General features: G+C 33.1%; 1 pseudogene; it reads right to left on the bottom strand.

Annotated features, from left to right (window-relative positions):
* Positions 1-8,653: 8,653 nt before the first annotated feature.
* LOC145263828 (5S ribosomal RNA) lies at positions 8,654-8,771 on the bottom strand (annotated as a pseudogene).
* Between the last annotated feature and the right edge of the window lie 292 nt (positions 8,772-9,063).

Here is a 9,063-nt window from a genome sequence, read left to right as displayed (position 1 = left end):
ATAACTGCATTCGTAATGTGAAATCCGGAAACCAACCAATTAGGGCATCACTGTTTGCAGAAGCCTTTGCAGAAGCCCTCCTACTATTTGCCAACTATAAGCCTATCCTTATCATCCGTCTTAAGGAATCCTCGACTATATTCCAAAAATTACCTGGCATAAGCTCCCTTATTTCTTTGTATGAATACTAGTTGCATACTTGTATGAATAAGCCGTTAAGTTGAACCTGATCGTAAAAAAACACACACAATAAAAAGGAAACCACAGAAAAGTTCCAATTGATGAAAATTGCGAAAACAAAAAATAATCAGATATATCACTTTTAGAATTGAGCTTAAACTTTTTCACGTAATATATATACATATATATATACAAAGGAGTAACCACTTATCAAGGCACGGAGGCCACTCAAGGATAAGGGTTAATGAGTGTACGGTAGTAAATAGGATAATATGTTACTAATCGTTCATAGTAGAAATTTGGTAAATTGGATCACTTAATGGACCGACTCCCCAAGAACTTGTTTACTTTGTACTTGAAGACGATCATATTGTAGTTATTTTTTTTTTTTTTTTAGACAAGCAAAACTGTTTCTAAATTGCGACAACTAAACTTTTAGAATTCAAATTCTCACAATAGAAATTAATGTTATTAGATTTATTTACTTGTTTTTCTTTTTATTATAGCATATAAATGCTTTTGGCATTATTTAATTTTTAACACAAATAAAAAGAAAATGGATTGACTGTAGAAGACAGTGATTCAAAATCTCCCTTTTCATTGATTACTTTACGGAGATAGAGAAAAAGAATTCTACTTAGTGCTCTCAACTGCACCACATAAAATTGCAATTAATTTTATGTTTAACAATTTAAGTAGAGGAGCGGAGCGTTTTCATGGGTTGGGTCTCTGCGATTTTCTACTCTTTCAAAATACCCTCTCGGTGGGTGCTGGTTTTTATACGCATGAAAAACCTTATAATATAATTTTTTATACATATGTAAAACTTTATAATATAATTTTTTATGCATATGTAAAACTTTATAATATAATTTTATACACACGTAAAACGTTATAATATAATTTTATATGCACGTAAAACTTTATAATATAATGTTATACACATGTAAACCTTTATTCTATAATTTTTTATACATATGTAAAACTTTATTATATAATTTTTTATACATATGATAAAACTTTATTATATAATTTTATACACACGTAATCCTTTATTATTGTTAAGTTTGCAGGTTGAAACAAGTAACGTAGAAAGCAATACAAATGACGACTCAACAAACAAAGGTAGATCAAATAAGAAGTGTATTAGGAAAAGGTATATTTACAGGATGTTTACATAATGGTGTCAAATAAGAGTCTTTGCTGGAGAAACATATCTCGGCGGCCTTCGGTGGCTTCTGGTGAACACACACTCAGACTAACTGAGTCTTCCTATTTATGTGTAATTACTATCCACATATGCAAATGAATGTGTGCCACCACAACAATTATATAATTTTTTATACATATGTAGAACTTTATAATATAATTTTATACGCACGTAAAACTTTATAATATAAATGCATCTAAAACTTTATAATATAATTTTATACGGATGAAAAACTTTATAATATAATTTTATACACATGTAAAACTTTATAATATGATTTTATATACATGTAAAACTTTATAATATAATTTTATACACATGTAAACCTTTATAATATTATTCTATACGCATGTAAAACTTTATAATATAATTTTATACACATTTAAAACTTTATAATATAATTTTATCAGCATGTAAAAGTACTTTGAGTTAAAGACGGTTACAATAGAAATTAAGTAAATAGTCGTTTTATTGGTTCGTTTAAAAAAAAAACTCAATTAAGTTACATGTTCGTATTGTTTGGATTCCTCGGATTATTATTCTCATTTTGAGCTCTATTTTTAAAGTTTCGATCCATGTAATCTCAGACTTTCTTCAGATAATCATATCGAACTATGGAATCTTTCTGTCGAACGCTGGAATCTTTCTGTCGAACGCTGGAATCTTTCTGTCGAACGCTGGAATCTTTCTGTCAAACGCTGGAATCTTTCTGTCGAACGCTGGAATCTTTCTGTCGAACTATGGAATCTTTTTGTCGAACGCTGGAATCTTTCTGTCGAACGCTGGAATCTTTCTGTCGAACGCCGGAATCTGCACGGAATTTCGAACGGAACACTTTATTTAATCCAAAGGAGTAGTTTGCTCTCGTTTCGTACTTTTTTACGGGGTTAGATTGCTTTTTTTCTGTATTATTATTATGTATAAGTGTATATTAAGTATTCTATACACTACGCTTCTGTATTTGGTAGCATTCATTCTGCGCTTCAATCGTTAGTGCGTGCGACAGTCAAAGTAAAATTGTGAACTACTTAAGATTCCTACCCAGTCAGTGAGAGAAAACTACTTCGATACAATATTCTGTGCAGATTTCGAAGATCGACAAAAAAATACCTGAGTTCGACCAGATATATCTGAAGTAGGTCGGAGATTACATCGATCGAAATGTTTGAAAAAAAAACGCTCAAGATGGGATCAGTAGTACAAAGAACCCCAGTAATAGGAATAATCAACTCTTATCTCAAAAATGGTAAAGCACTAAGTTACATTTAATGTATTTTTATTGCAAATATATTTTTTTTTAATTTTCCCTTTGGTTCACGGCTTAAGCCATAAGCCAAATCCTGCCTTGAAATGCTGGCTAATGTATGCATTAATATCAAAACGAAATCGAAGCATAAATATATCAATAAGAAAAAAAAAACAGATCGAAATCGTGCCTAAAAACATAATTTATTAAATTTCTTTACTTAATATCACGTAATGAGATTTTAGCAAATTTAAAGTAATGTATTTCATTACTTCTGGTGATAATTTACAAACTTTATCATTTGAAACATATTCCTTTGCATTTAAAATACGAGTTACATAGCCAACCAATTTGGTGGAGTTTTTTTTCATTAATCTTTGAAAATAAAATGTTTACAAAAGTAGAACCCTTTAAAGCATCATTGTTTTGCGATAGCATCGAGATTCTAGAATTCGGACATAGTTTTTGTGATTAAATTTAATGTAAAGACATTTTTTTATTATTACTCGCACTTAAATTAATATTTTACAATTTTTAGAAAAAAGAAACCTGAATGTAAGAATAAGAAAGTAAAACAATATCAGAATGACAGACAAATGGAATGTACGAGTAACTGAAGGAAATAAGAATAGCAAACTAATGTCTAAGAAAATGTTGGAATAATGGACCAATGGGATTTAGATATACTAGCAAAGCTTGCAGTAAAATCGCGACCTTGACATTTGACCATGACCTTGAAAAGTCGAAGACCATCTTCATAGCAGGTTTGGTAATGATCGGTAAAGTGGTTTCGGTTGTAGGAGAGTATATATATATATATATATATATATATATATATATATATATATATATATATATATATATATATATATATATATATGAGCTTCACCTTGAAAAATGGTGTGCACCATTTCTAGTATGGTGTGACCATCATCATGTCAGGTTTGGTGATGATCGCTCCAGTCGTTTGGGCTGTAGGATAGTATATATATATATATATATATATATATATATATATATATATATATATATATATATATATGATGAAAATAATGGAAATAGTATTCCGACAAAATAGAGAAATAAAAAGGAACAAACCGTATTATGTGTTCATCAACGTTTCCTTTATTTCGAGACTTCCTTTTTATTTCTCTCTCTGTCTCTCTCTCTTTCTCTCTCTCTCTCTCTCTCTCTCTATATATATATATATATATATATATATATATATATATATATATACTATGACCTTGATCTTTAACTTTAATCTAGAAAAAATAGTGTGCATTTTCCAAGGGTTGGGTACCATGATTATGCCACATTTGGTCATGATCGGTCCAGTGGTTTGGGCTATAAGTTGTACACACACACAAACACGAACTCCACTACTTTATATATATATATATATATGTATGTATGGAAAGAGAGCGAGAGATTGAAAAAACGAAATATACGGATAATAGATTATTTAATCGTAATATATTAAAGTATTTAGGTACGTAATTAACGATAAGTAGGCGGGAGGGAAAGAGGAGAAATGTAAATGTTATTATATTGTAATTTTAATACACCTGTTTAAATATTGTACATCCATCCAATTAAATACAGTTAAACACGTGATCACGTCTCCCCGAACGTATTTTTGATAAATATCCACACGTGTTTAAACCCAACAGATAAACAAACGCCTGAAGACGACTGAGTTTTCAGTAGAAATCGCTAACAGAATCAATGGAACAACGCCTACCAGATGGATCTTGCATACCAAGATTCGATAATACTTCAAAAAGCTTATATTTTTATATATATATATATATATATATATATATATATATATATATATATATATAAACATAAACCCGATCTGATAGTTGCCAACATGATAGGTCCTGAACTATCAGTTAGCTATCATCCCTCTGCCTATTTTACAAGTATTTTTATGTTGGATTCTACGACGTACTACTAGCCCTTGTAACCTCTCGACGTAAATACCGCTGTCAAACTCAGCAAGCAGCAAATTCCCCCCCTACACAGTAGATATACCTAGATGTAAGAAAGCCTTTTACTCTAGTGGTTTCTTCTACAGAACTGCTAGACTCTGGAACTCTCTTACGAGTTTTTGCTTCCCCAACTGTACTGACATGCAGAAGTTCAATTGTAATGTGAACAGTCATCTTGCTGCTCAATTCCCTACATAGTATCCTTGCAACTTATATCCCTGATAGTAGCCCCCTGCATCATAGTAGCACTGTGCTTTGTTTGGGGTGAAAATGTAATAAAAAAAATATGTAGATATATATATATTGTGTGTGTGTGTGTGTGTGCGTGTGCGTGCGCGCGCATCTTAAATACAACTCTTTTAATAGAGATATATCTCCTGTTGAATCTCGTCTTTATCGACTTGCTTATTAAAAACAAACAATAAGTCAAAAAAAAAAAATTTGTTTGCAGAAGCAAGACATATGCCACTATTTCTTTTATTAATATCGCAAAATCAATGTATTTCTTTGGTTTAGAATATATAAGGACGCGACTTCATACGGATCAAATGATTAAAGCGACGTGTTTCTATTATGCTTTCATTTCCTTTTCTGAGCCCTCCATTTTCCAAGGTCCCTTTATATACCCTAATCTTTTGATCAAAGATCTCCTTTCCCCTCCCGTTTCCTACCTCCTCCCCCGGTTGATAGATTTTCCCCACTTGCAACCGCTACACGCGACCGCCATACTCAACCTGTAATCCTGCTCTTCGAGATGTCCTAAATAAACCTCGAGAAATCCCTTTTTACAATCTGTTTGCCAATAACGCCCGAGAGGACCTTTATACCATATTGGAGATCGCGATCCCATGCATTATTAAAATCGATTTCAGCAGACGCTATTTGTTTTCCTTATTTTTACCTCGTTCTTTTTTTCTTTGCTTTTCTTCGTTATCTTTTTCTCTGTTTTTTTTTTCATTTTCTTTTTCTTTTTTTACTTTACTTCGCGTTTATTAAACATTTCTTTTTTACTTCTTCGATATTCTAGTTCACTCTATTTGAGCCTCGTCCTGAATATGACATAGAAATCCTATTCGTGTTGAGGCCTCAGTTTAGAAGTTGTACAGGGTGGAACAATAAAATTGTCGCCCTTAAGAATACAACACTACAGCTTTATTTTAACACTTTTACTGAAACAAATCAATTCAGGTAACTTGATTATCGAGTAGAGATAAGATCTATCTAATGCAACCGCCTTCAACCTCAATAACCGCCTCGATACAGGTCTGGAACTGGGAGCATACCTTTTCCACAAGCACCGGAAAGAGCACTGCGAATACTCGGCTGATGGAGGCGATCAGGCTGGCTTTGCTATCGCGGGTGCTCATGTTGTTGATGTTCTCCACGTATGACCAAACGAAGTAGTTCAGGTCAGGGGAGGAGGGGGTCGGTAAGATGCGGGCACACAGCCGTTGTACTCCTTCTGAAGCAAAGCCTGGATTTCTTTGAACTTGTGGGCAAGTGCCGAGTCCTGCTGCCACACCTAGGCTCTGCCAGTGGCCACCTGATTGCACCAGAGGATCAGCTCACCCTCCAGCACATCCAGATACAATTTCATGATTACTTTTAAGCCGATTCGAAGATGTGAGGTGGCATGCTATGGCCCTCATTTAAACCACACGAAAGACCATAACCGTGGCCGGAAACTTTGTTTCATCGCTTTGGGAACGTCCCTGTTATTCCTGGCAATCCAGCGGTACATTATGAGGGTGCTAGGAATAATCCTGTTGTCATAACTTGGATCGGTAGAGAGCATGAGTTGTACAGCGACGCATCTCCAATATCGCTCGTTGAACATAGTGTGACTTTTAGACGGTAAAAGACTCCTATCGCTTTTTCATCAAACAGAAATGGAATCATGTCTTTTTATCGTTCCACCATGTAGTAAGCATAGATTTATTATTAAGTGTACACTACTCCCTGTTCTCTCTCGCTTACTTTTGTTTCTTCTTTCTTTCTTTCTGGTGAAATTTCCAGTTTTTAGTTTCCTTTCTTTCGTTGCAAAATTATATCATAATATTTTTTCGGTAATCGTCTGCAATGTACTATCTACACTATATTATTTATCTCTCTTAATTTCTCTTTCGTAATTTCACTAATTTTAGTACTTTAATTAACAGAAAAATTATAATAGATTTTACTAAACTAACTGAACCACAAAACTTAAGAATATTTAAGTAGGTATTTTTACAGGTGAAATATGTAGCAAACATTTTTTATAAGTAATACGATATATTATAAGCAATATGATTGAAATATCTATATATCTATAAAAGTGAAATTGTGTGTGTGTGTGTGTGTGTGTGGGTGTGTGTGTGTTGGCGTGCGCGCGCATTTCCCTACCAAATTACGCTGTCAGTTTTCAGTCTACAGACTCAAGATTTGACATAAGGGGTATTGAGATTTGGGAAAATCTTTTTAATTGGTTTTCTGCCAGACATTTGGCTGTCAAGGGGTTTCTACGATTTTACCTTTAAAAACTCTACCAAACTCCTCCGCCAATTTTGGGTCTAAACACTAAAACTTTTAGATATGGCTGACTTGGATATGGATCAAACCTCTAATTCGATTTGAGCCCAAACAGAAAAATATTAAGGGGTCAAAATTAAGGCCAAAATTACAAAAAAATTACCTCTGCAGTTTCTACTAAATTACTCAGCCAATTTTTGGTCTAAACATTTGAAATTTTTCAGAAAGTGTATTTAGACATATGGCAAGATTTTAATCGGTTATTGGCCGAAAATTTAGTTTCCAAGATGTCAAAGTTAAAGATTTGACCTTTGCGGTCTCTAGCAAACTATTCAACCCATTTTGGAACTAAACATTTGAAATTTTACATAAATTGTATTCAGGCATGCAGCAAGCTTGTAAATCAGTTTTGGGGCGAAAATTCGACTGTCAAGAGGTCAAAGTTGAAAGAGTTGGCCCAGATTCTACCAAACTCCTCCGCCAATTTTGGGTCTAAACACTTGAAATTTTAGATGTCGGTTACCTGGACATGAGTCAAACTTTTTAATATATATATGCACATAAAGGTGTGAACAGTACATCGGGCCCGAGCAAAGCAGAACTGCTTGATTAGTATAAATATATTACTGTTAAATATGATATATAATTCTATCGGATATATCTAAAAGAAAATCGATCAAGTACATTAATATGTTGACTGAGCATTTTCTACCCTACTTTGGTCGGAATTTAGATGATAATTCACCTTTATACGGGATAATGCTTTCATTTACACAGCTGGTAATGTCATGAGGTTGATTGAAGAGCATGATATTATGTGCTTCGATTGACCTGCACACTCTGAAGATCTCAATTCTGTCGAAAACGTATGGAATTACATCAACTAACAGCTACGCAATGTTAGAATTTCAAATCTAGAAAAAATTTTGACAAAAATTACAGAGAAGTCGGATGCTTTTTCATCAAAGTATTACCGCGGACTAATTCAAGGAATGCCCAAAAGATTGCAGACTGTCAAATTGCAGAAGAACTATTCTACTAAATATTAATTAGTTCATTGTGCCCCTGTTGTATTTGTGGTGCATTAATGTTCTAAATTTAATTTAAATAACAATTTTCCATTGTGCAGAGTTTCTTTTTGCCTTGTCGATTTGAAGTTATTGACGGGAACACTAGAATATTTCAATTACAAGTCAAATACGAACAAGTGTAATTATTAAGGAATAAAAAGGGCATCAAATTGAAAGGTTGTTTAAACAGTTACATTCTATTTAGCTTAAATTTGCGTTTTTCTTTTTTTTTAATGGCATGTGCGGTCTTTTTTTGGTGTTACCATATATATACACAGGCTCCTTCAGTCCTGTACAGAAGTGGTGCCTATGCGTGAAATTTTTGTGGCAGGAGGTTCGCAATCTCCAACTCACCTATCCTGGGTCCACATTGTTAAATACCAGTGGCAAGTGAAGTGTATGTACAGGACGACTGGAAACAAATGCCGAGATAAGCGGAGAGCACATATAGCGCCTAGGATTCACAAATGGTCACCCATTTGGTTCTAACCAGGCTCAACGTTGCTTAACTTCGGTGATCTGGCGAGAACCGGTGTTTTTAACGCGATTATGCTATATATATATATATATATATATATATATATATATATATATATATATATATATATATATATATATATATATATATATATATATATATATATATATATATATATATACACTTGCAAACGTACCCGTCGTTGACTGGATTCAAAAACAGCCTACAGAAAATGGACTCTGATTTATGACAGTATGATAGGTTATGAAAAGGAAGGGTTGTAAATTTGGGTTGAATTTGGGGGTATCAAAACCAAAGCAAAACATGATGAAAGTAAAAATAAAATAGATAAACCCCATAATTTATTATGCCAT

Source organism: Euprymna scolopes, chromosome 3 (assembly GCF_053919585.1).
Source record: "Euprymna scolopes isolate OS-2025 chromosome 3, ASM5391958v1, whole genome shotgun sequence".
Taxonomy (NCBI): domain Eukaryota; kingdom Metazoa; phylum Mollusca; class Cephalopoda; order Sepiida; family Sepiolidae; genus Euprymna; species Euprymna scolopes.
The sequence above is the reverse complement of the archived record's forward strand: the minus strand, read 5'-3'. Positions and strand labels throughout refer to the sequence as shown.